Source organism: Mirounga angustirostris, unplaced genomic scaffold, assembly GCF_029215605.1.
Source record: "Mirounga angustirostris isolate CCGP_5_RB_7025 unplaced genomic scaffold, mMirAng1.0.hap1 SCAF_2, whole genome shotgun sequence".
Classification (NCBI taxonomy): domain Eukaryota; kingdom Metazoa; phylum Chordata; class Mammalia; order Carnivora; family Phocidae; genus Mirounga; species Mirounga angustirostris.
In genome coordinates, this window is record NW_026991710.1 from 150,685,061 (window position 1) to 150,710,874 (window position 25,814).

General features: G+C 38.3%; 1 protein-coding gene and 1 long non-coding RNA gene across 3 annotated transcripts in view; both read left to right on the plus strand.

Moving 5' to 3' along the window:
- LOC135363679 (uncharacterized) lies at positions 1 to 24,010 on the plus strand. The gene is made up of 4 exons (XR_010409649.1): positions 1 to 1,396; positions 15,583 to 15,773; positions 16,118 to 22,633; positions 23,902 to 24,010. It is a non-coding gene; the product is annotated as an uncharacterized LOC135363679 (long non-coding RNA).
- XKR6 (XK related 6) overlaps positions 1 to 25,814 on the plus strand; it is a 319,338-nt gene that overhangs the window by 64,964 nt on the left and 228,560 nt on the right. The gene's annotated exons all lie outside the window — the stretch shown is intronic.

Sequence of the window (25,814 nt, forward strand, 5' to 3'; positions counted from 1 at the left end):
GGACTGAAAGTCAATTGCAAAGTAGTCAATGAAAATTGGTTTTTTTTGTTTGTTTGTTTTTTTAAGATTTTATTTATTTGAGAAAGAGCACGTGAGACCAGGGCTCCATCCCAGGACCCTGGCATCACAGTCTGAGCTGAAGGCAGACGCTTAACCGACTGAGCCACCCAGGTGCCCTGAAAGATTTTTTTTTTACAGCCGAGTGTTAGCCATAATTGGGAACCCCTAGCCCCTTATCCTAAAGAAGTCCAAAGAAACCACACCACTTGTGCATCACCACTTTCAGTGAACCCTTCCTTTTTAATATCTGTGCCCTGGCACTGTGCCTTTGTAACATACATGTCCAGGTTCTTGCCCAAGATCTTGATGAGTCCAAGGGGAGTGGGTGAGTTGTGAGGAGGAGAGAGGAGAGGAACTCTGAATTTCCCTTTAAAGACCTCCCATACTACTACATTGCTGTGGTGTAAATACCATTGTAAAATACTTGTTCTTTGGGAAACTTGAAAACTTCAAACTCAGATCTTGATAAGAAAGTGAAGAGGAAGTGAGTTTTAATTGTTGAAAAATATATCATTTTGGAAGCATTTAAAAAAACTGTAAACTGAGAGTGAGCAGTTTAACAGCAATCCAAAAATAAGTAAATGAAACCAGCCACTCAGTAGTTTTACTTTATCTTAAATGTTAAATGCTAGTCTGGTTCTAGAACTGAAAAGGACTTACTTGTCTTTCTAAAAGCCTATGTGTTGAATATATAGTGACATTGCTTCTTCTGTGGCTCTGAAGAACTGATTTTGCTACTTTATTGTCAGACCTTTTATGTAAGAAATATGATCAGGGATTTCCCATGCAATTGAGAACCGAGAATTCAGATGGACACTTGAGCTTTTTCCCTCAAATTTCCCTTTCCCTTCTCTCCTGTTGTATATTAAATAGGTGAGATTTTTAAAAGTGAAAATTGAATTGTTTTTCATATTTATTGTGAACTGGCAGAAAAATGGAAAGGATCATTTAAGACAGTTGACTTGGCTAGATAGAAAATATTCCTCTCTGTCTTATTTCCCTGTCCTCCTTTTCATCTCGATTTAAAAAAATTAGATACAAATGCAAAATCCCAAACTAATAGATTTAGGATAAATTAAAATTCAGGTAGAATTAAAGTATTGTGACTTACTTATATAGCCTTTGACACCAAATATGTGTAGTCTTTGAAAAATGGTATTTTATGTTTGGCCTTGTCCCATGAGTATGCTCATTAAATTCTAGAGTCAGGTATTCACTCTTGCAGAAGAGGTGGTTTGGACAGCTAGTGGTTTTCCTGTGGATGTGGAAGGGCGGAGCTCTGTACATTTGATAACCATTTAAAGACAAGGAGGAACCACTCCAGAAATGTTTGATGGTAAGAGTTTTGTACAAAAGTTCCATCAGTGGAACAGTGAAAAATCACTTTTTACTTGAATTTGAAAACATGACTGCAGTGATAAACCTTTTAGCTTTGAATACCAGGAGTATTTTCCCCAGAAAGAAGAGTATGCTGCCCCCCTGCCACCCCTTTTTCCAATCCATCCTACTAAATTGAGAAATCACTCGACAAATGAAAAGGAACTACTCTTTGAAGGCAGAAATTTATCTTATTCTTGCTTTTGAATTGTGGTTTCTGTTTTAAAGCACACAGTACAATAGGCAATATTCATTAGGGTGATTGCCATTAAGAAAAGGTTAATGTGTGCAGTCTGTTGTCAAGCAGGGAAGGTGCGCTACACAAAAGCTTGCCTTCAAAATAGGTTAACAGGAAAAGTTTCTGCAGGTAGAATGATTTAGTTCTGAAAGGGGGAAGAGACCTCAGAGATAATCTAATTTAGCCTATCCTGCTAATTTTGTAGCCTCGGAAACTGAGACTCGGAGCAGTTAACTAGCTGATGCAGGACGCTCGGCTAGTTAGCGTAGTGGCAAAGTGAGCCTTGGAGCCCGAGCTCCTTACTTGTGGTAGCTCCTCACTGTACAGTGCTCAGAAGCTGCAGTCCCCCAAATGTTTGCCTGTGCGCAGTCCACCTGGGCACTCTGCATTCCTGCCGCACAAATCAAAGAGCAGTGCTAGAAAGAATAGAAATTTTAGGTAATGGTAATATTTTTGAATCACTTGATGTGTTCACTGTAGTGTGAACTCCTAAAAGGTACCTACACGTGGCTTTGGCTACATTCCACAGTATTTGGTCTGTCGTCATCTTTGCACTGTTTATTTCTAAGTAAAGATACTGGTTCATCTATGATTTCTAATTAAAAATGCTAGTTCCTTTCTAGTTTAAAATACTCCATTTTATATCCTCTTGAATTCAAAAGGGGTATTTTACATTTCCAAGTAAATAGCTGTCTTTGACTAGCCTCAATTTCCAGTTCCCCAGCTTGTGTTGGTTTTACTTTGGGAATATGTTGAGATTTTCTTCATAGTGGTCAAGTCTGATGAGAGGGCCTTCAGAGAGCCTGGGATGTGTGACGGTAGAAAGAAAAGAAGTGGCATTGAGATCATCAAGATACAGATTCCCCCAAAGGGCTCACGTATGTGGCATGTGGGAGGAACACAGCCTTCACTCCTGAGAACTGCAGGAGAAGCTGTGTTGTCAGGTGACAGGTGTCAGTTTTAGCGCAGGAAGGTGAAGGAAATGTTCACAAGAGAAAGACTTACGGGTGTTGGACTCCCTGTGATCCTTCGTGTTTCAGACCGTGTGTGGCCCTTAGCTTCAAATGAGCTCTTGAAAAGGAGGTTATAACATTCTTGGGTCACACTTTTCTTTTCCTCAAAACTAGACAGAGGTTTGCTCCGTTGATTTGTCACATGAAATGTTGCTGAGGAAAAGTCTGAGGCCAGCTTGATTTCTTTTCCTCTCTTGAGGGGCTGGCTTTTTCTGCATGCATGCAGAAGCCTCTATAGCCTGTCTTTTCCTTTCTTTTGAATTGACAGTAATATATTGGGGGGGTGGGGGGAAGACAAAATGGCCACAAAATTGACCTGTGAGCCCCGTTAACTAAATCTTAAAGCGATGAGAACTCTGGTGTTTCTGTGTATTTATTTCTTTACTTGTGTGAGGCCCATGGGTGTCTGCAGAGATGCAAAGAATTGTTCTAGATGTGGGCTGTGTCATTGCGTTCTTCTGAAGTGATTTAACCCTTCCAGACTTCCCTTTGGACAGGCTCTAATTGTGACCTGAGGGTCCAGACTAGCCCAGAACCAACAACTGTACCTCAAACAGTTACAAACAGCATGATTCCATTCTAGAATTAATCCCTTCTGTCTAATTAGTGCTCCCAGTGTTTAGAATCTGATTTATCTGAATAGTAAGACCTTTAGTTAATCGTACACCTCCTGAAGTTGTATTCAATAGGGATTAGAACCTTAGGAGTTAGGACCCTAAGAGGCAGCAGGGTATAGTGGATGGATCATGGGCTTCAAAGTCAGCTCCACCCCACGTCAAGTCCCAGAGTTGCTTCTAATTACTTTGGTTCAGCACAGTTGCTTGGCAGAATAGGGATTAAAGCAGACATCTTACTTGGTTGGTGTAAGGGGTGTAGATAATATTTGTAAATTATGTTGCACAGTGTCTGTCATGGGGTTGGTTAAGTAGTAGTAATTTTCATCACTATTTGTACATTTGGTAGCTGTTACATATTACATTTTAAGAACATTTAAATTTGGACATGTTAAATCTAGTTAGTGCTACCTTTACATGGCTAGTTATATGTTGGTTAGTGTTCGACATAAGCAAATTACTATAGTCAAACTCTATTACCCTATGCTAATGGGGACTAAACTTTGAGATGGCATAATAGTTGACTAGCTTCCTGTTTTAATTCCTGAGTACTGGGGGTTCTTAAGCTTATGGCTTCAGGAAAGTAGCCTCTTTTATCTCCTGCAGTCTTTCTTCAGTCCCTCTCACATTATAGCAACCACTTGCAAGCCAGTCTTGAATGCAGTGTTAAATCACTCACTGGGGCTGAGGATAATCTAAGTATGACCCTTGACAAGCGAGGACATTATAGAAGCCAACAGTGGACACTTTGCAGGTGTGGCTTAATTTGGATTCTCCTCTCTCTGTGCCTACAAGACGAGCTGTTCATCGTCTGTGGCCCTCTCAGTCTGAGCATATCCCTTACCCCGTGCTAATATAAAGATAGTTAATTTTTTATACACAGCACATTACAGTGTGTTTTCATCATCATCATCTCAGTTGATCCTCACAGTCCATTGAAGTGTCTTCATTTTACACATGAAAAGCACCACAAAGTCTCTAGAGTTGGAAAGACTTACTCCAGACTGCATGCTTTAGTGAAATAATCCAACTCACATGTATGGTGGTGTTGACACTGGATTTTGTGTTATTCTAAATTGTCTGAATGCTGTTCTGTTTCAAAAAATAAAAAATTCTGTGTGGGTTTTATTTGTTATTTGAGGTGAAATGTACATAACATAACCATTTCAAAGTGAACAGTTCAGTGAGATCTGGTACATTCACCGTATTGAGCAACAACCATCATCTCTGTCAAGTTCCAAAACATTTCTGTCACCCTGAAAGAAAACCTGGTACCCTTTAAGCAATTCCTTCCTATTTATCTCCTTCCCCCCAGCACCTGGCATCCACCCATTTATATTCTGTCTCTATGGATTTACCTATTCTGAATATTTCATATAAATGTGATCTTTAATATTGGATTTCTTTCACTTATAATGTTTTCTAGATTCATCCACATTGTAGCATGATTCAGAACTTCGTTCCTTTTTATACATGAATAATATTCCATTGTATAGATATACCACGTTTTCTTTAACCATTTATCTGTTGATGGATATTGGCGATTTCCACCTTTGGGCTACTGTGAATAGTGCTACTATGAACATGCATGTACATGTTTCTGTCCTATTACGCAGCACTCTGTCCTAGATTCTTACCTAAGGAACCCATATGTCCACAAAACGACTTGTATAAGAATGTTTGTAACTGCTTTATTCATAATAGCCCAAAGTTAGAAGAATTCTGTATCTTGATTGTGGTCTTGATTACATGGGTGTATGTAATTGAATTGAAACCTAACATCTGTTTAATTTCACTACATGCAAATTTTACCTTACTTTAAAAGAGGGACAATAGAGTAAACCATGAACCATAATTAAAAAAAAATTCTAGCTGTTATATTGTCTTTGTCCATTCACGCTGCTATAACAAAATACCACAGACTGGGTCGCTTATAAACAACAGAAATTTATTTCTCATAGTTCTGGAGGCTGGAAGTCTGAGATCAAGGTGCTGGCATGATTATGTTTTGGTGAGGGCCCTCTTCCTGGTTTAAAGCAGGCACCTGGGGCGCCTGGCTGTCTGTCAGTGGAGCATGCAACTATTGATCTAGGGGTTCGAGCCCTACGTTGGGTGTACACATTACTTAAAAAAAATCTGGGGTGCCTGGGTGGCTCAGTTGGCTAAGCGTCTGACTCTTGATTTTGGCTCAGGTCATGATCTCAGGGTTGTGAGGTCGAGTCCCATGTCGGGCTCTACGCTGGTCATAGAGCCTGCTTAAGATTCTTTCTCTCCCTCTATCTCTATCGCTCACCTCCTCCCTCTCTAAAAAAAATTTAAAAAATAAAATATTTACAAAAATATGGTAGGCACTTTGCTATGTGCTCACATGGCAGAATGGGAGAGGGAGCTCTGTGGGCTCTCTTTTATAAGAGCACTAATCACATTCATGAAGGTTCCATTCTCATGATCTAATCACCCTCCAAGGGCCTGACATAATACTGTTAACCTTTGGGGGTTAGGATTACAACATAATGAATTCTGGGGGACACAGGCATTCAGAAGTAGCGTGGGGGTGCCTGGCTGGCTCAGTTGGTAGAGCATGTGATTCTTGATCTCAGGGTCATGAGTTCAAGGCCCACCAAGGGCCTACTTAAAAAAAGAGAAAGAAACAGCATGTATTAAATATTTTATTTTATTTTTTAAAAGAATTATTTATTTTAGAGAGAGTGCTAGCGGGGGGGCGGGGTGGGCAGAGGGATAGGGAGACACGCAGACTTCCTGCTAAGCGGGGAGCCTAACGAGGGGCTCGATCCCAGGGCCCTGAGATCATGACCTGAGCCGAAATCAAGAGTTGGGTGTTTAACCGACTGAGCCACCCAGGCACCCCGGCATGTATTAAATAAGCAAGGGGAACAACAGGGGAAGCAGATTGTTGCAGTAACCTAAGTAAGAGATGATGATGGCTTGGCTCAAGATGGTTAACAGTGGAGATGGTAAGAAGTGGTCAGATTCTGGATATATTTTGAAGGGAGAGCTAATTTGGTCTGCTGATGTGATATGGTGGTAGATGTGAGGGAAAGAAAGTTTTCAAGGATGACACTAAGGTTTTTGATGAGATGGAGTTCCCATATACTGAGCTGAGAAAGACTGTGAGGAGCAGGTCTGTAGGGAAGATCGGAAATTTGGTTTGGGATATGCAGAGATGCCTGTTTGATATCTAAGAGGACCTGTTGAGGGACCTACTTGTGACAGAGGAGGCTGGAGACCAGGGATCTGATCCAGACTAAAAAATAGAAAATTTGGAGTTGTCAACACAGGTAGTAATTAAAGTCCTGAGACTAAAAACTTCCCCAAGGGAGTGAATGTAGACAGTGAGGCCTGGGACACTTAAACTTTTAGAGGTTAGGGAGTTGAGAAGAGTCTAACAAAGGAGAGTGAGAAGGCCTGGCCAGTGGGTGGAAGGAAAACCGGAAAGTGTGTGGTCTTGGAACCAAGGGAAATGTGAAAAATGTTTCATAGAAGAGAGATTGATGGTCTAAAGTGAAGTATTATGGAAACCAAGCATTGACTGTTAAATTTAGCCATGTAAAGATTGTTGATGACCTTGATGAGAAGTTTTTGCTTTGTGTTGAGCGTGAGCACTTGGTGTATGGGCTCAGGAGAAGGTGGGAGGGAGGTGGTTGGAGGTGGTGAGTATAATGGGAAAAATCACAGCCTGTTTGTATGCTTATAGAAATGATCCACAAGAGAGGAATAATTTGATGAAGCAGGAGAGAGGCGAGGACTGCTAGAGCTGCAGCCTTGAGTTGGTAAGAGAAGGGAAGAGATCAGAGGTAGAATGAAGCAATTGGCAATCAATCTAGACATACAGGAGGGAAAGGAGAGTGTAAGGGTACACTGTAAGTCAGTGGGTAGATGATGAGATAGGATCTGATGGAAGTTCTGTGTGCTGAGTGAAATAGGAAGCAGCTGAGACTGAGGATGGGAAGAAGGAGGTACAGGGTTTCAGAGAGAGAGGATGGATTAAGGAAACGTAGTTTGATTAGAGGACAGCTGTAAAGAGCCCATTTGAGATGAGTGATGGAGGTTTTCTTCTACCATGTTAAATTGTCCTGGGGCTGGCATGAAGTGGACAGAAAGTTGTATAGAGGAGTGTTGGGTTTTTGCTAGCCAAGGATCGTGAGATGAGGGAGGAGAGTGATTATTAACAACGGACTAGGAGACGTAAGCTAGGGTGTGAGGATGAGAGTGGGGTAGGGAGAATGAAAAGGTGGTAGGATCCCTGATTTGAAGGACCCCTTGAGGTTGAGGAATTGTTGGAGCTGGCATTTACATACTGACTTCATTCTGGCTTATTTCTTAGTAGTTTAATTTGTCTCATATTAATTGATATAGCCTTGAGGGCTTTAATGATTGCCTTTTTTTTTTTAATTTTTTTATTCTTATGTTAATCCCCTTACATTACAACATTAGTTTTAGATGAAGTGTTCCATGATTCATTGTTTGTGCACAACACCCAGTGCTCCATGCAGAATGTGCCCTCCTAAATACCCACCACCAGGCTAACCCATCCTCCCACCCCCCTCCCCTCTAGAACCCTGTTTGTTTTTCAGAGTCCATCGTCTCTCATGGTTCGTCTACCCCTCCGATTTCCCCCGCTTCATTCTTCCCCTCCCGCTACCTTCTTCTTCTTCTTCTTTTTTTTTTTTCTTAACATATATTGCATTATTTGTTTCAGAGGTACAGATCTGAGATTCAACAGTCTTGCACAATTCACAGCGCTTACCAGAGCACATACACTCCCCAGTGTCTATCACCCAGTCCCCCCATCCCTCCCACCCCACCCCCCGCTCCATTTAATGATTGCCTTTTATATTTTCTTTTCTTCTCCATTGATGAATCAAACACCTGCCATTTTGTGTGTGAAAACTGCAATAGAAAATGCATCTAATTTTAGTATGAACTGTGCATGGAAATAGCTGTGTCCTCCCTAGTTAACAGTATTGAAATTTCAAGATAAAATGGGATATCTTCACCAAATGTAAACAGGTTAACATAAAATCAGTGGTAGAACTATAATAGTACAAGAGCTTTGTGGTAGACAGAATCATGATCTTCCAGTGATGTCACATCCTAATCCCCAGAAACTATAAATATGTTACCTCACATGCCAAAAGAGACCTTGCAGATGTGATTAAGTTAAGGATTTGGAGATGCAGTGATTATCCTGGATTATCTAAGTGGGCCTAATGTAATCATATGGGGGCCTTGTAAGTGAAAGAGGGAGCCTGAAGTGTCAGACAGAGAGATCTGAAGATACTACACTGCCAATGATGTTCACTTTGAAGGTGGAGGAAGGGGCCTTGAGCCCATGAGTGCATGTGATCTCTAAAACGGGAAGAGGCAAGGGATTCTCCCCCTTAAGAGTTTCCAGAAGGAGGAGTTGGCTTTGAAATCAACCATTATGACTCCCAGGCCTTAAAATGGGCTAACCTCCAGATCATCTGCACTTTATCATAGCTTGGTGGAATTGTATTGCATCTAATTAAGAAGTAAGACTGTCAGGAAAGAAGCTTCTTCATCAGGTAACCAAGGCAGATTTTAACATCCAAGTACCAGCCACAGTACCCTATTTAGTACTCTGTTATACTTAGAGTAATAACTCTGTTGCAGAGGATGATATATGAGACTATTACTCTGATATTGTTGAATAGATGTTAGAAAACTGATTCTTTTGCTTCAATTTCTTTGCTCACTAAACAAACATTTGATTATAATTTGGCTTCCTGTGTGGTATGTGTTCATGAAAGAATTCATTGAGCAAATGATTCAGTTATTTGGTTTCTTTAGATGGTATACTGATTTCTATCATGGTTTGTCTGTGGATGGGGTAGGTGGGAATACACTGACCACAGGGCTCTAATTTCTCTTGGTTCCTTGGTTGTTCTGATTTTCACTTAACATTTTTGAATTGACATTCTGGTTTTAGTTAGTCCATTGAAAGTCCGTCCATCCCTGGGAAATGGCTCTTTTCGATTCTTTTTTTTTTACTCAGTTACGATTCTTTTACTCAGTTACACCAGAGTAACTTAAGAGATTATTTTGCTGACCTCGTGAGGATTAGTCTCTGGAATCTTGGAAATTCAACAAGTTAATACAATCCCAGAAGGCTTCTTGTGAGAATAAGATGTTTTCCCCAAGTGACATAGCCCTGCTTCTGCAAAGCTGAGAAATAAACATCAGTGATTTTTTTTCTTAAGTTTGAATTTCTATAATGAAAACTAGGAAAGTGGCAAACATTAGTTTTTAGAATTAAAAAAATGTCAGCACCTGCTTAGGTTGGAAAGATAGGCCAAAAATAAGGTGAAGTATATCATAATTAAGTGTAGAGTTTTGCACTATATCATTTTTTTCCAAATACCAAAGTGTAGGTTATGGAAGACAAAGCTGTTTATAATTTCCATCAAGTTTATTGGAAGTCAGGAGGAGAGTCCAGAGAAGCAGCAGAGTGTCAGATGGCATTGATAAATAAAGCATGGGAGTTAATTACTGGTACTAAACATTTTAAGAGGGTCCTGGGCATTTTGTGAGGGACATTGGTAAACTGAAGAGTGATCAAGATGGTAAAAACATGTAGATACAAAGTCATATATGTAGAGCAGTATACTGAAATGGGACTACTTAGCCTGAAGAGGAATTTAGGATTGAGGGAGGGGAGCAAAGTAGTTGTTTACACATATAGAATGTGTAGTGCAGTTAAGGCACAGGGATTTTTCCAATTAGATCTAGAGGTTAGAACTAGTGACAGTAGGTAGAAATTGCTGAAAGACAAGATTTTGAGGCCATGTACCCATAGCAGATGTTGGATCACCTATACATCTCTCTGCCCTTTTCCTTTCCCTTCCTCCTAAGGGAATTTTGGTTTTGTTTAAGTAATCTGCCCTTTCTGCCTGGCTTTATTTGTCAAGAGTAAGGCAAACCCCAGCTCCAGGGGGACAAATGATGATCATTCTCAGTCAATCATGATGGACTCATTTCCTTGCTGGTGATTGGCCAGGTATAATTCTGGCCAATAAGATGTGTGCTAGGGGTCTTCAGACACAGATATTCCTCTCTGATAAAAAGATTCAGAAGGAGAAGAAATAATTTTTTTACATTGGACATTATTATGTCTGCATGTGAAGCCTGGAATGGTGGGAGCCATCTTGAAACCATAAAGAGAGCTAAACCAGCGTGCTAATGGCAGAGTGAAAACAAGTAAAGGAGCCTAGGCCTTTGATGTTGAACCACCAGAGTAACAAACTGCTGGAGATTTGTGACCTTGGAACTTATTATTGAACAATGAAAAAAAAATGAGTTTGCCTTTACTAGAAGTAATTAATGTAACATTTTTTATTTTTCCTAAATTGTATAGGACCAAAATGATTTCCAACAGAGCTGCTCTGAAATAGAAAAGATTTTCCAAAGAAGCAGCCTTTTTGTCCTCTGAAAATGTTTAAGCAAATGCTGAATAAACACTTAATAGACTTGGATTTCCAGCATTGGTGAAAGTCTAGACTAGATGACCTTAGATTCTTTCTAAAAGATTCAGGCTTTACCATTCTTAAAAACAAAATAATGGAGCAGTCCACAGTTGGAACAGAAGACTGTGGGATCCATTTTGTGCCTTCTTTGCTCTCCTAGGATCACTGCTTTAAGGGATCAGTGTGGAGCATTGTTTCTCATCACCTTACAGAGCCCCTTCTCCTTTTTCCAAATACGTTGTCTGCTGCTTTATAGTTTCCAGAGGGAAGGAGGTAGGACATAATTGTGCTTTAGTGTAAAAGATGTTTTTGTTGTTTAGGTGCACTGATTTACAGAGAGAAGAAAGTGTTTTAGAGTAGATGTCAGAAGTTTTGTTTTACTCTAGTAATTTAAAGAATCTTAATCTTTTTTGGTTTAGTTGTTTTCCTTTTGGAAGATGGACCAAATATTCTAGTCTTATTAATAGAGGATATTGTAGAGACACATTGAAATGATAATACTTTGGAAAGTAATGGTAGTGAAGGCATTTATTAGAAATATTTTGTACTATTTGAGTTTCTAAGTTGGAAATACATTATCTGAGGTCAAAATAAATAGTTCATTATTAAACTGATGTCTCTATGCTTTGAATTTCAAGATGATAATGAGAAGCTAAAATAATTTAAAAAACAAAAATGAAATACAAATGAGTCTACCTTTATGCATTGTGGACATTATCAGAAACATCAGATTTAATCATTCACAGTGTTTAATTGGGTGTCTTAGATCAGAAATAAGGGCAAAAAAAGTTTAAATTCAGATTTGAATTCCTAACATGACCTAAAAGTGGCAAAGAAAGACAGAGGGACTGTCTACAAGTTATTGTGGAGCTTCTTTTTTTCTTTCTTCTTAGTTTTTCTTTTCTCATGAACCATGTTTGACTTAATCTATCAGGATATCAGGAAAATAAATTAACATACATGCTTTAAAAAAAAATGACAGTCTGCTCCTATACATTATCACAACATTACAGAAATTGGAAGATGAACTGCAAAGTAAACAAATTTGTCTTCTGGAATGGTAATGTAACTGGTAGTTTTGTGAGGTTCTTTTTTTTCTTTGTTTTAGACTCTCTTTTTTTTTTTTTTTTAACTCTCCCAAGACCCATTCTGGTATTAAAACTTTTTCCTGTCCAGCTCCAGATTCCTGCATTTTCTTGTCTACCAGGATATATATTTTTTTAAACCATGGCTAACCCTGAGTATTAGTCAGTAGGAGAAAATTTGTCTTAGGTCTTCCCTGTTTCTCTTTATATTATATATTTCAGATGTAACTTACGGGTTTCTTGTCTTCTTGCTCTCAGGCAGCCATATTGATGTCCAGATCTTTTTCATGATGCCCCTTCACCAAAATTTATCAATTGTATTCCCTTTCTAGTAACCTCCTGTTTTGTGGTGATTAATTCCCTATTCACCTAGGGAATTGTGTTAGTAGCTGTTGGTAGGTTACCACTCTCTGACCCCCACCCTCTTTTATTTAAAAAACAAACCTGAAAATGCCTGAAGACCTATTTTGGCCTTACTCTGCCCTGTAAATTGTACCACGGGTGTCCGTGGCCTCTGTGAGTGCCTACTGTACTTGGAGGTGGGGGGTTTGCTTTTGCCTTCCCCTCCTTTGGCTGCTTTGAACAGTAGTGGTTGTCTTGCCTCAGGTCTTCAACTCATACACTCAGGGCAGGTTTCATGGGCAGCGCACAGGGTCCCACGCTGGCTTTAATGTTTTCCTGTTGTTACCTTGAAAGTCTTATTTATTATTTTTTTTACAAGGGCCTTTGCATTTCCCTTATAAGGTAGACCCTGGAAATTATGTAGCCATTCCATGCGTAACCTATTATTCGTTGCCTGCTTTATCTCTTCCATTTGCTTCCAGCTTTCCCTGTGGGCTTCCTGTGCTGCCTGATTGCTCACCAGTTTCTGCTCACCCCACTTTACTCACCCTGCCACTCCCTGTCATGTTTTTAACTCCTTTTTTCCCCTCCTAACTTCTCTTCATTTCAACTAACCCTGAAGTGCTCTCTTGGACTCACAGGGTTTGGCTTTTATAATTACTTGATCAGTTTGCTGATCATAGGTTACAGTACTATCTTGAGCTTTGACAAAAACTTTTACTCAAATTCTGTCGAGCCCCTGTAATAATTGTTTCTCCAGCTTCTGCCTGTGACCTCTGTACCTCAGAAGACAGGAAATATGTGTTTGTTTCTAGTCAGTTGCGTTCTGTGTTTAATTGAGGTGTAACTGCATTTATATTGAGTCGCGGGAGAGGATGAGTGAGTTACTGATGATCTGGAGTCCATCAGAGGTTAGGGTAGAAACTTCGCTGTAGTAGTAATAGCATCTGCAATTCGCAGATGGAGTAAGATGAGTAAACTAAATGATCTACCCTCTAGATAACAGAATAGCATTAAAGTTTTTTTTTTCTTCCTTGAATGATTATACTATAGAACATAGTTTCAGATCTAAATGCCAGGAAATTACAATCAATTCCGGTAGGGGAGATAGAAAATAAATAAGTTAAAATATGTTGTAATGTTAACAGTAAATTATGCTAAGAAAAGTCACGCAGGACAAGGAAGGGCTCTGGGTTGGTTGGGATGGGGTGGTAGGAACGGCTGTTTGATTTTCAGACAGATTAGTCAGGGTGGCCTCCCTGAGGCATTAGCATTTGAGCAGATACCTTACATGAAGCAGGAGGGCCATGACAACTATGAAGAGCAGCCCCAGAGCAGAGAATACAAGTTCGGATTTCTTCAGGAGATTCAGTTCCTTTGAAAGTGTAAAATAAGAGGATATATATCTTGTGATGGTCAGAGATCTACTCTTACGCACTTGAATGTTTGATCTACGTATGTATCAGCCAGTGAGTATTTCTGTTCTTAGGCCCAGTTTGAGGTTGGTGATGGTATCAAAGAAACTTCATCAGGCTTTGCCTTGTAGCAGATGGTCTTAAAGGTGGGGCATATCTTCATGCAGTTTGTCCTCGTTAGTTGATTGTCCAATATGAAGCAGAAAAGCAGATTAGAGTATTTGTTAAAATAGAATTCCCCCATGAAAAAACTTTATTTTTAAAATATAATGACTAGGATTTTTTCCAATTTTCCAATTTAACTTTATAACAAGAGCATTAAGTTCTGCAATCAGAAGGTTGTCGGCAACTGAAAGCAAAAAGAAAAATACTGTAAATATTTTTGTGGGGGCATGTACTTTTAATCATTTAAATTTTAGAGTGTTAGTGAACTTGTTTATTTTATTACTGAATAATGCTTATAATTGGGTGTTTATTTTTCCTGCCTTACTTTTTCTCTGGGAAGCTGACATTGTCAGCGCTAAAACTTTTCAAGATTATGCCAAGAGGCTATTTGTTTATTTGAGGAAACTTGGGAGTAGATTGCTTGCTGCCTTGTGGGGTGTTTCCAGAAAAACTTCCAAAAAATGTTATTTTAATTTTGAGTTCCTTACTAATAATTCTGTTGTGCCATTTTTGTTACTTGGAAGTAGTTTGTGTTTTTCTGACTTCGATAAAAATGATAACAAGCCTGTTATCTAATAACTATGTACCTGGTGTCCGTCAAGGCTATGTGTTAAGATACAGCTGTTTTAAGGTTAGTTTTTCTTTGGGAGCCACAAGTATCATTCCATTATATTTATATTTTCATTTGGGTCTTTTGATTCCTGTACTATTAATATTTTTAGCATTTAGTGAAGTACATATCTAATATTGTATAACACAGTTTGCTTAAACCAGTCTGATTAGAAGAAAACATTTATTCAGAAATATGGGAAAGATGGTGATAGATTTTTAAGGATCTTGTATACTTGCCAACAGATTAGGACTCCCAACTAGTCAATTGTATTTGAAAGGATTATGTAATAAAATGTATATGAAAGTGCTTTGTAACCTCCAAAGTTTTTGTCAAGAAATAATGGTTTATCATCCTTGTACACTGTTGGTGGGAATGTGGACTAGTACAGCTGTGCTATGGAAAACAGTCTGGAGGTTCCTCAAGAACTGAAACATAGACTTACCATATGATCCAGTAGTCCTGCTTCTGGGTATATACTCAAAAGAATTGAAAACAATTGAAAGAGTGTTTGTACACTCGTGTTCATAGCAGTGTTATTCACAGTGTCAAAAGGCGGAAACAAGCCAAGCATTCATTGACAGATAAAATGTGGCCCGTACGTACAAATGAGTATTCTTCAGTCCTAAAAAGGAAGGATGTATTAAAAAAGCAAACACATGACCCTGGAGGACATTATGCTAGGCACAAAAGGACACAGACTGTCTGATTCCACTGGTGTGAGGGGTAGTCACACTGCCAGAGACAGAAGGGAGAAGGTGGCTGCTGGGGCAAGTGGGGAGGCGCCGTGGGCAGTTGAATGGCCGCAGAGTTTCAGTTTTGCAAGATGCAGTGGATTCTGCATGGGTGGCAGTGGCACAACAGCATGGATATATTTAATACCACCAAACTGTACACTTGAAAAATGGTTAAGATGGTTTAAAAAAAAAAAAAGCTTAATTGTAAATTTTACCTCCGGAAAAAAAGGGAAACTAATAATCCTCACTAGCTGGGAAGTGAGGAGTGGGTGGAGATATCTGATAAAACGAAAAGGCAGGATGTTGATAGTTGAGCTGTTGAAACGGAGTTGAGGGTTCATTGCACTAGTCTCTTTACTTTTGTATATATTGGAAGTTTTCCATAATAAACACATTTTTAAAAGATTATTTGTCATTTCAGTTTAGAAGACTAAAGTTATTCCACCAGGGGCTTCTAGTGGCTGCTATAACCCTCCATCACTAGTGAGCATTTCCGGTGGAGAGAGCGGGGTGTGGCTAGTGAGGAACCGAACAAATTCTGAAGCTTTCTGACTGGAAGGATGATGTTGCTTTTCACAGAAAGGATGCTGAAAAGGGGTGGAACTTGAGACGGTAAGAGGTCATGTAGGCAGTTCAAGTCTGTGAGTCCCTCTCATTGCCTGCCTTTTATAGCACAGTTACTGACCGAGACCAGGAAGATACTAACAGTTTTAACTGTGCTTCAGTATTCTTAATTACTATGTCCTTTCTTCTCATGAGCCCAGATAGGGCTGTACTTGTTGCCTGTATGGTCGGGAGCTACCGGCACATGACACGATTATTCAGCACTGTCAAGTTAATATTAAAAATATCATGGTCTGTACTTCATAGAGCATGAATTTATCGTAGACATTTTTACATTAAGATAGCATGATTCTGTTTTGCAACACTGGCGCAATTTTCAATTTCCATTTCAGTTCCAAACACGGACCCTTTTTCCTGTCACGGTCAGAGTGTGCCGCCCAGTTATTAGAGGTTTCAAATTATTAGTTTGATCATCTCTTCTAGACAACATGGTCCTGTTAGCACGACTGAGACATCAAAGGCCTATAAACATTCTAATCTGCTGCTGTGAAAACTAGACATCAGAAAGCAGAAACATTCGGACGTGTATACACATTAAATTTCAAAATGTACGAAATCTGGTCTTTAAGCCATTTTAAAACAAAGGATGAAGCAGGTGAGAATTTTTTCAATAACATTTGAACTTTCTAGAGTTTTTACTCTTGGTTTTAAAGACACATAATGTAGGGGACTTTAATATAAGAATAATGAAAGTACATTTTTATTTGCTTTGTATGGAAAATATCTAATTAAGCTTAATTCTGTGATGGCCTGATTCTGGGCACGACGCAGATCATTCTGTAAACATAAAGGATCTGCAGAGAGCTGAAATACCTACAGCTCATGTTAGAGGAAGTATATATATTTTTTAAATAAACAAATCTTAGATTTCTTTCTAAGTCTGTACCAATAGTTCTAATGGAATGTGGGTAGAGCCATTAAATGTTGAACCCAGCAAATTTGACATCTTGCCCTGCCTACCAGAGTAAGGTGAAAATAGTTGGTACTTATCTTCATTTAAGAGAACATAAGTATGGTAATTTCCTGCTAAAATCTGTAAGTGTGGTGGCCATTGACTTTTAACATTTGCTAAGATTATCAAAAATGGAAGAAATAGCATATTCAGTAGTTTCAACATATTCAGTAGTTTCAGAATGAATAGTCTGTATGTAAAGCATACATACAATAACTTGCAGGATTTGATGGCTAGTTTAATGTGAGATGTCATTGGCTTGTATTCTTTGTAACAGAGTAGTCATACTTTTCAGTGGAATGTACATTTTACCTGGATGTCAGCTGTCTAGTTTTTATAATTCTAGTATGGAAGAACTAGACGCCTGCCATATACCCTGTGCTGAGCGCAGAGAATGGTGGTGCCATCTAAGCATTGTGTTCGTGGACTAATCAAATTGTAATTGTGCATTTATTTAAAGAAATTTCTGGATTTCATAAATATTTTATCAATACAGGAGAAAATAAGGCAAGTCCCTAAGTTAAGTTTCAAATGTGCTTTTAATAGAGGATCTTATTAAATATGATTGCATTCTTACACTGTTGTGATTAACTTTTCATCAATCTGTTTTCTTCCAAGACTAATTTGTCTTTGTGCAGGTTTTGAACACCTACTCTGTATAAAACGTCAAGCTGAATACTGAGAGAAGTAGAAGTTAGAAGAGTCAATGACAGCTTGTTTTCAAGCTCAGGATAGAAGCCATTTCAGATGCTGAATACAGGCCTTCCTTGTTTTATCATGCTTTTTACTTGATATTTTATATTGCCTTTTTTTTTTTTTTAAACCAATTGAAAGCTTGTGGCAGCCCTTGCATCAAGCAAGTCTTTGGGTGCCATTTTTCCAACAGCATTTGCTCACTTCGTGTTTCTGTGTCACATTTTGATAATTCTCTTAATACTTCGAACTTTTGCAATGTTATTATATTTATTACGATGATCCGTGAGCAGTGATTATGACTCCCTGAAAGTTCAAAGGATGGTTAGAACTTCTTAGCAATAAAGTGTTTTTAAATTAAGGTACAATATACATTGCCTTTTTAGACATAATGCTATCACACACTTAGTAGACTACAGCCCAGAGTAAACATAACTTTTATACACACGGAAACCAAAAAAGTCATTTGACTTGCTTTATTGCACTAGTCTGGAACCAAACCCGCAGTATGTCTGGGGTATACATGTAGTCACTTGCTGAGAACGGAGATTCTGTGTGGTAGAAGTGTTATGGCTGGCTGTTTAGAGAATAGTATGAGTAGAGATGATGCTGCAAAGAGCGAGATGGTTAAGGGTGGTAAACGCAGTTCCCACTGCACTTGGGTTAAAGCCCCAAATCCTCAGTGTGCTATTTGAGACTGGTTGATCTGGCTCATACCTGTTTGCCCTTCTTCCATGGTCTCTGCCCACATTGCCCTTCTTTCTGATCCTCCAGGTCACCATATTCTTTCCTGTCTGAGGATAGGTAATTCCCTCTACCTGGAATGCTACTTCTCTTACTCTTTGCCTAGCCAATTCCTGTTCAGCCTTTAGATATCAGCTTGAACGCCACTTCCTCCAGGAGACCCCACCAGGCTGCCGTATAAGACCACACAAGCTGCACATCCCAGAACACCCAGCCCAGAAAGAGAAGAGCACGTGCTGAGGTTGTGCAGAGTGGCAGCCCAATCTAAATTAAGTCCCCTGTTGATGCTCTATCATAGCCTCAAGTGTTATTCCTTCATGATAACATCTTGAGCCCCTTAGATACCTGATTATCTGTGTAATGGAACTATAAGCTCCCCGAGGGAGGCGCCATATCAGTTTGTATCCCTAGACCCTGTGATTCACTTTTCAGGAAATATTTTTAAATGCATGAACCAACTCTAGATCACTCTTCAAATTTGGCAATTCAGCAGTAAAGAAAGAGAGGAAGGATATCAGCTGAGATGAGTCATGTATTCAAGGAAATGGATTGTGGATTGGTCTAGGATCAGGAGATCTGAATGTGTCTATAGGCAAAAGGAAAGGAGCTATTACCAGGAGAAACTGAAGATGTAAATGGATTAAGGCTCCACAGGAGTTATGTGATAAAAAAGGTCAACCTTAAAAAGAAGATCCCTGTTTACCCTTAGATAGGAGAAACTGTTTAGAAATAATCTATTACTGAGGGCTCAAGTAAAATTAGATATATGAATTAATCTACTCATAAGTGCCACAACACTTTCAATTATAGTGACTTGATAGCTAAAGAAAAATGCTAATGGAAAATGTTTGGAGCACCTGGGTAGCTTAGTTGGTTAAGTGTCTGACTCTTGATTTCGGCTCGGGTCATGATCTCAGGGTCATGAAATAAAGCCCCTCGTCAGGCTCTGTGCTGGGCGTGGAGCCTGCCTTTGATTCTCTCTCTCTCTCTCTCTCTCTCTCTCTCTCTCTCTCTCTCGGCGTGGTGGGGGGGAAGGAAGAAGAAAGAAAATGTTTAAAATCGTGTACATACCAGTAACTTCTGTGGTTCACAGTCAAACAATGCACTGTCATAGATCTGTAGATCTGTATGTCCCTTTTGGAGGTGGAAGGTTCCTGCAAGCGCCAAAATCTGGTCATGCCGGAGTAATTATGACTTATGCTGAAAAATTGAGGAATTCTGTCTCTGGTTAGTGATTTGGGGTAAATACAAGAGTAATTGCAGAGGTAAGACCATTTTTTAAATGGACAAATACTATTTTTAGCACATTTTGCTTTGTTCTCTACCTGAGAGACTGGTTTTCTTTAGTGAAGTTTTACCAGGAATCCTGACCAGTTTCATGTATTCTGTCTGTAAAGTGGATTTCACATAAAACAGCAAGATTGTCGTTGTGAAGGAGTTGGATTTGGAGTCAGATCACTGAAGAAATCGGTAACAGTAGCACAGTTTTACTAGATTGCCACTATCTCTGTAGGACGGAAGATAGGGTAAACAATCGATGACTAACTTCGTGGCACAGGGGGGGCTATTGGATAGCCCATTAAGTCCATGAAGGTAAACTCAACCTTGTAACCTGCCCCTCATGTTTAGGAGTAGGAGTGAAAGTGTCCTCTGTAGGCCACAGTGCGGTGTGCTCCATCCCAGGACCCTGAGATCATGACCTGAGCCGAAATCAAGAGTTGGCTGGTTGGCCGCTTAACCGACTGAGCCACCCAGGTGCCCTTCATTTCTTCCTTTCTTACTCACCTGTGTTGGCATTCCTTTGAAAAAATACTATTTTTGGAAACAAAATGCTGTTTTTGAAAAGAATGGCATATGTCTATTCAACAATGTCATTTATGCACTTAATAGTATATCTAGGACACCTTTCCACAGCTGTCTGAGATAAAATAACTTCTTTAACCAGCTTCCTTTGGACATTAGGATACTGGACAGACACTGGGATTGTTTTCCAGATTTTTTTCTTTCATTTTTTATATATAAATAGTCTCTGTACAGATATTTTTGCTTACCTGTGAAAAGCAATCTGAAGGATCTAACCCTAGAAGTCAAATTTCTGGGTCAAAAGCATGTGGGTTTTTAAATTTTAGTAGATAGTATCATTGTTCTTCAAAAATTTAATACCAGCTTACACCTCTCCCAGTGGTATATTTGAGTGCCCTATTTCCCACACTCTTGAATTTAATCATTACCCATTGTTAGCATCTCATTTTGATTTGCATTTCGTACATTTGAGTGAGTTTAAAGATATTTTCTTACATTTGCAGGTTAGTTTTATTTCCCAGTGAATTGTCTGTAATCATCGTCCATTTTTCAGTGGCTATCTTTTTCTTAACAATTTTAAAAACTCTGTGCATATTAAATTTTTTTTTAAGATTTTATTTACTTATTTGACAGAGAGAGACACAGCGAGAGAGGGAACACAAGCAGGGGGAGTGGGAGAGGGAGAAGCAGGCTTCTGACAGAGCAGGGAGCCTGATGTGGGGCTCGATCCCAGGGTCCTGGGATCATGACCTGAGCCGAAGGCAGACGCTTAACGACTGAGCCACCCAGGTGCCCCTGCATATTAAATTTTTGTTGCAAATATTTTCCTTGGCTTATTGTTTATTTTTTGCTTACACTTGTTTTTTTTGTTTGTTTGTTTGATTTGGTTTTTACTTTTTTAAAAATCAGTTGTGGATTTGTTTTGTTTGGTTGGTTGTTTTTTGGCTGCTAGGTTTTATGTCATAAAGAGCTTCCTGTACTTCAAAATTAATTTAAACATTTCATCCATATTTTCTTTAAGTATTTTTATAGTCCCTTTAAATGTGGTATATCTGGAATTTATTTTGGTTTAAGGAATGAAGGTAGAGAGAGAGCCAGCCTTAAGTTTTCCGAATGGCTAGCTGTGGTCTAAACACCATTTTTTGAGCACTCTCTCTTCTTTTCATAGAATCCTTACATTTGAGATTTGAGGTTTTCTGATAAATATTTTGTGTTTACAGTACCATTTAGGTAAAACAGTATGGAGATGCGTTGGGAAAGCTGTGCATGTAATATTTATTACAGGATTCCCATGTAAATTAAGGCTGCTCCTACAACTAAACAGTACAAGGAATAGCTTATGATCAGAAGAAAAAAAGCATAGCATGCGTATGGTTTTTGCTTAGATTAGGAGATGAGATGTGTATGTGTCAGAAGGGAGATCTTAGAATATGTAAAAGTACTAGAATCAAAGTAAACTAAGGAGAGACCATAATAATCAGGTTGCAGGTTCACTCCTAGTGTATCATGTAATAACCCTTTTTGTTAAAAAACAAACAGTCTAAACTAAGGAAATTATTTTCATGACAATGTATTTTAAAAATTGGATGTTCTTAAAATAATAGACATTTTTATAGAAATTTGATTCTGTGATTTGTTGACATTTATAACTAATGTACTGGAATTTATTGATCTTATTGAAGGAGAGACCTCACTGTGACATTCCTATGTGACAAGTGGAGTTTTATGATTAGTCTAACTTAAGACTGAGTATAAGGGTACTTATAGTAAGCTATAAGACATGTCTTCTGAGTCATAAAATCTCATTACTTATCATTGAAGTCCTTGATCAGAGTGGGAGTAGTGAAGCTTGTTAAAAGCATAGTGGCACACAGTATGTGTTGTTGCATTTCTCCTGCCTGGGTGCATTGGTTCAGGGAAACGGTAGGACTGTAACTTGTAAAACAAAACAGACTATGATTGAAGCAAAAAGGAATGAAGATAAAAGTTACTTAAGGGAAAGATCCAAGTTTTGGAGAGGCAGATGAAACCTCTTGTTACTTTTCGTTTTTGCCAAAGAATGGGAGCAAACATGAGTTGAGAGATGATGTGCGTGAAAGGACAGGTTCTCTGTGTTGCTGCGGGACACATTTGGGATTTACAGATAAGTGAATGTTCAAGGCATCAAGTAGAAAAAGTGTATCTATCAGTTATGTTTTCTCTGAAATTTACTGAAACTGAAAGGAGCAGGGACCTATGACATATGTGGTAAAGGAAGGAGGAGTGACCGCTTATATATAAATAAGACCAGCATTCAGTTTTCCTTGATTAAAATTTGAATGTATCAAAATGTAAGACTGTTAGAATCATTTTATGAACATCAGTGGGAAATGAACTTCCAAGAGCTTATTGATTTAAAAAAGGGTATTTTCACTTGATGCAAACCATAACCTAAAACCTAGGTAAAGCTCAAAACAATTCTTTTCTTCTTTATTCTAAATATTTAAGTGTAAATTACAAGTTATTACTTTAAAGAATGGCTCTGAAATCTATTAACTTCAGTCAGACCATTTAATTCTGTTACATTTGTCTAGATATTAAATGTAGTTGGACTTCACATGAAAAATTACAGAAGATAAGCGAACCCAGGAAATGTGTTTACTACTCTTGATTTAAGGTGAACATCAAGCTTAAATTTAAGATTCATTTTGATGTTTTTTGGTAATGTACCATGTTCCCACAAAATGAAAGGCTTTCATTGCTATACATAGATCCAGCAGAGAAATGCAAAGCATTAAACAGTAATGTTGTTAGTATAGACTCTAGTGATAATTTAGTAATTCTATATAATGGAAGTATATGGTGTAAAAAAAAATCTCATAAGCTATTTGTCTTCATTACACTGTAGTTAGGACCGATTCTTGAAGTGCAACTTTGGCAGCAGAACTTCTGAATTTTAAATTACAGCTTCAGTTGAATGAAGGACTCTTATATTAAGTGATTTTTGAAGGTACTTGGCTGGTTTAACCTTGCGAAATAGTGTGAGACATTTATATTTGGGATTGAAACTACCAGTGCTCTCCAAATGGAGGAGAATTAATTTGCAGGATTAATGAGGATTTTGGAAATATAAGCTTCACACTACAGAGACCAAATAATGGCTGGACGTCACTTTCAGCGTAAGATTTAGGCTTCTCAGTGGATTTTGTTTTAAATCCTGCAGTCTCATTCTCTTGTCATATAATATATACTGCCCTCCCCCCTTTCATGGAAACATAGCAATCCTTATTTTCTGTCTCCTTAGCATGATAGCCCAGACTTGAAATGGTAGTTCAGAAAGCAAGGATCCCACTTGCTGAGGTCTGGAACCCCGCTCTCCTGTTCAGCCTTTGGCTTCCAGCGCTTAGAAACATTCAGTACTTGTGGAATGAATGAATGCCTATTTTGATTGTAGAAACAAGTTACTTTTCATGTACTACCACTGTGGCTGTTGGAATTCGGAGTTTCTAAACATAGACACATATATTTCTAGGGCCAGCCCGTTGTTCTGGTTCAGCATTATACTTCCTTTCCTTACCTTGGTTTATTTGCATAAAGAGAGCTAAGTTGCTATCTAGTGTCATTAGCTTCATTAATGATATTTTTATATTTAACTTCATAAAAAAAAGGAACGTTTCAGAATCTCAGGAGATGAATAAAATACTAGTGTAGCTTTGTAGAACCGCCTTGGTATTAAATTTTCATTGTTACTATTACGCCCGGCAGCTGATGGGATAAGAAGAGCAGCCTTTCGTTCTAAATAGGATTGTGATGCTCTGGATAGAAATGTGTACATTTTCATTTCTCTGTGATAAAAATGGCTTCTGATATTTTATATATTTTAGTGTCATGTTAGAGATTTCATTCCATGATCATTTGTTCATTCACGTGTATTTTTATTTTTAGCTCTAAGCGAAAGACATGAGGCCTAAGACTGAGATGAGGTTGTTTTGAGGCCATCTGATTTCTGACTAGAAGGTGTGCGATCGCCTCGTCCTGAAACCACTTCAAACAGAATGGTAATGGCAAAACCTAAGAGAAAGAGAGGCCTTCATGTTTTTCCATGTCTGTTCTCTTATCCCAATTCCTTCCTCCTTAAGAAAAAAAAATCTTAAGTTGTGAACAAAAAGTATTAAACAACATGCTGATATATTCTAACTAAACTGGTTCAAATGTAAAGAGTTGTGTAAATCGACATATTAAGCCTTTTAGAGTTTAAACGTTTTAGTGAGCTCTAGTGAGCTACTTAACTAGTGACAAAATATTTATATGGAAACACCTAAGCCATTAGGAATTTGCAGATTGAAATAATTGTCTTCCTTTGAAACGAATAGGGTTTGCTCTTAAAAGGGACTGCAGACTTAAGTTTTTCAGAATAGAAAGTAAGGGTTCTTGTCACAGCTTTCTTTTGCTGTCACAAAAAATTTTGATGTCTTATGGATGCTTTTTTGTTTTTCTTTTTAAGATGTAAAGTCCTATGAAGAATGTTAGTGGTTATCAGTTAACTCTGCTTTAATTATTGCAGGTAACTTAGTTCAAAGTCTGTTTCATAGTTGAGGAGAAGAGCACTGTTTGTCTTTATTACAGTAAAACTTTTTTCGGGGCTGCTGCTGTTTATTAAGTTTATTCCAGTGGACCATGTCCTGTTAAAATAATGATGTAGCAGAGCTTAGAAAAGCAGTTACTAGGCTTAATTCCCCCAGGAATAGAAGTCCAGTAGGTTCTTTGCTGAAGTTCAGATTTTATACTAAGCCATCTTTTCAGAGTAAGTGGTTATTTGATCTTTCTTGTACTACGTGTAACAATGTTCATAGCAAAAACAGTATCACAGATTTACTTATATTTAGCCTCAATTACCCACTTGTTTAATTGGTGGCATGCCAAGAAAATGAAATTGTCATCCCACTCCAGAGGATGAGACAGAGGGCAGATTCTACGGAACTCTGACAACATTAATATATTTTTAAAAGTCACACTTATTTTCCTGTTTTTTTCCAGGGGCTCAGTTGTTGCTCTAGTTCTACATTCCCTCATTTCTCTACAAACAGTATTTTCTCCAACGTCAAGAGTGACTTAAATTTTTAAAATGTATTTTTATTTGTATACGTGGCTTTCTGTGATGGTAGACTTATTCACATGCCATGTAAATCCAGGCACTATTTAGGTTGACTGGAGTGTAATGATTTTATGTCTGTGATCTCAGTTTATACTTAAATAAGTCAGTCTAGCTTTGTCCTAAAGAGAAACAGTACACAACAGGTCGTTTCTTTGTTTTCCATATCTGCTGATGTGTTGTTTTACTCTTCTGAAATGTGAACTTTAACTCTTGCTTTTCTATGGAAAAATTAAATAGGCTAATGTAAAAAGCATCTTTTTTTAAGCCTATAGAAGTGTTCATATAGTTCACTTTCGTGTATTAATGCTTTAATGAGAAACAAGTACTGATTGTTTTTATTTTTTGAAATTCTCGTTTCTTATGTTTACCCCCAAATTTTTTTTTCAAATAAAGCCTATCTAAATTGACCATTGTCGAGGTTAGAAGACCGTTGAAGGTCATCTTTTCTGTTTCATGTGCTAAAAGTTAATGGGATAGAAGTACAGAGACTTTAACCACTATTAATTGGCTAAAAATATGGTTTCTAAAGGCATGTGTTATGTAAGAATGGAATCAGTAATTGCATTTATGCATCTGTATGTCTGTCACCATAATGATAGCTTTTAAAAGAAAATCTAGAACTTAATGCCACTTTAAAGCCTGAAATTGTAAATGTGAAGATATTTGGACCCAGTAAATACTAAATAGGTGATATGTGTGAGTA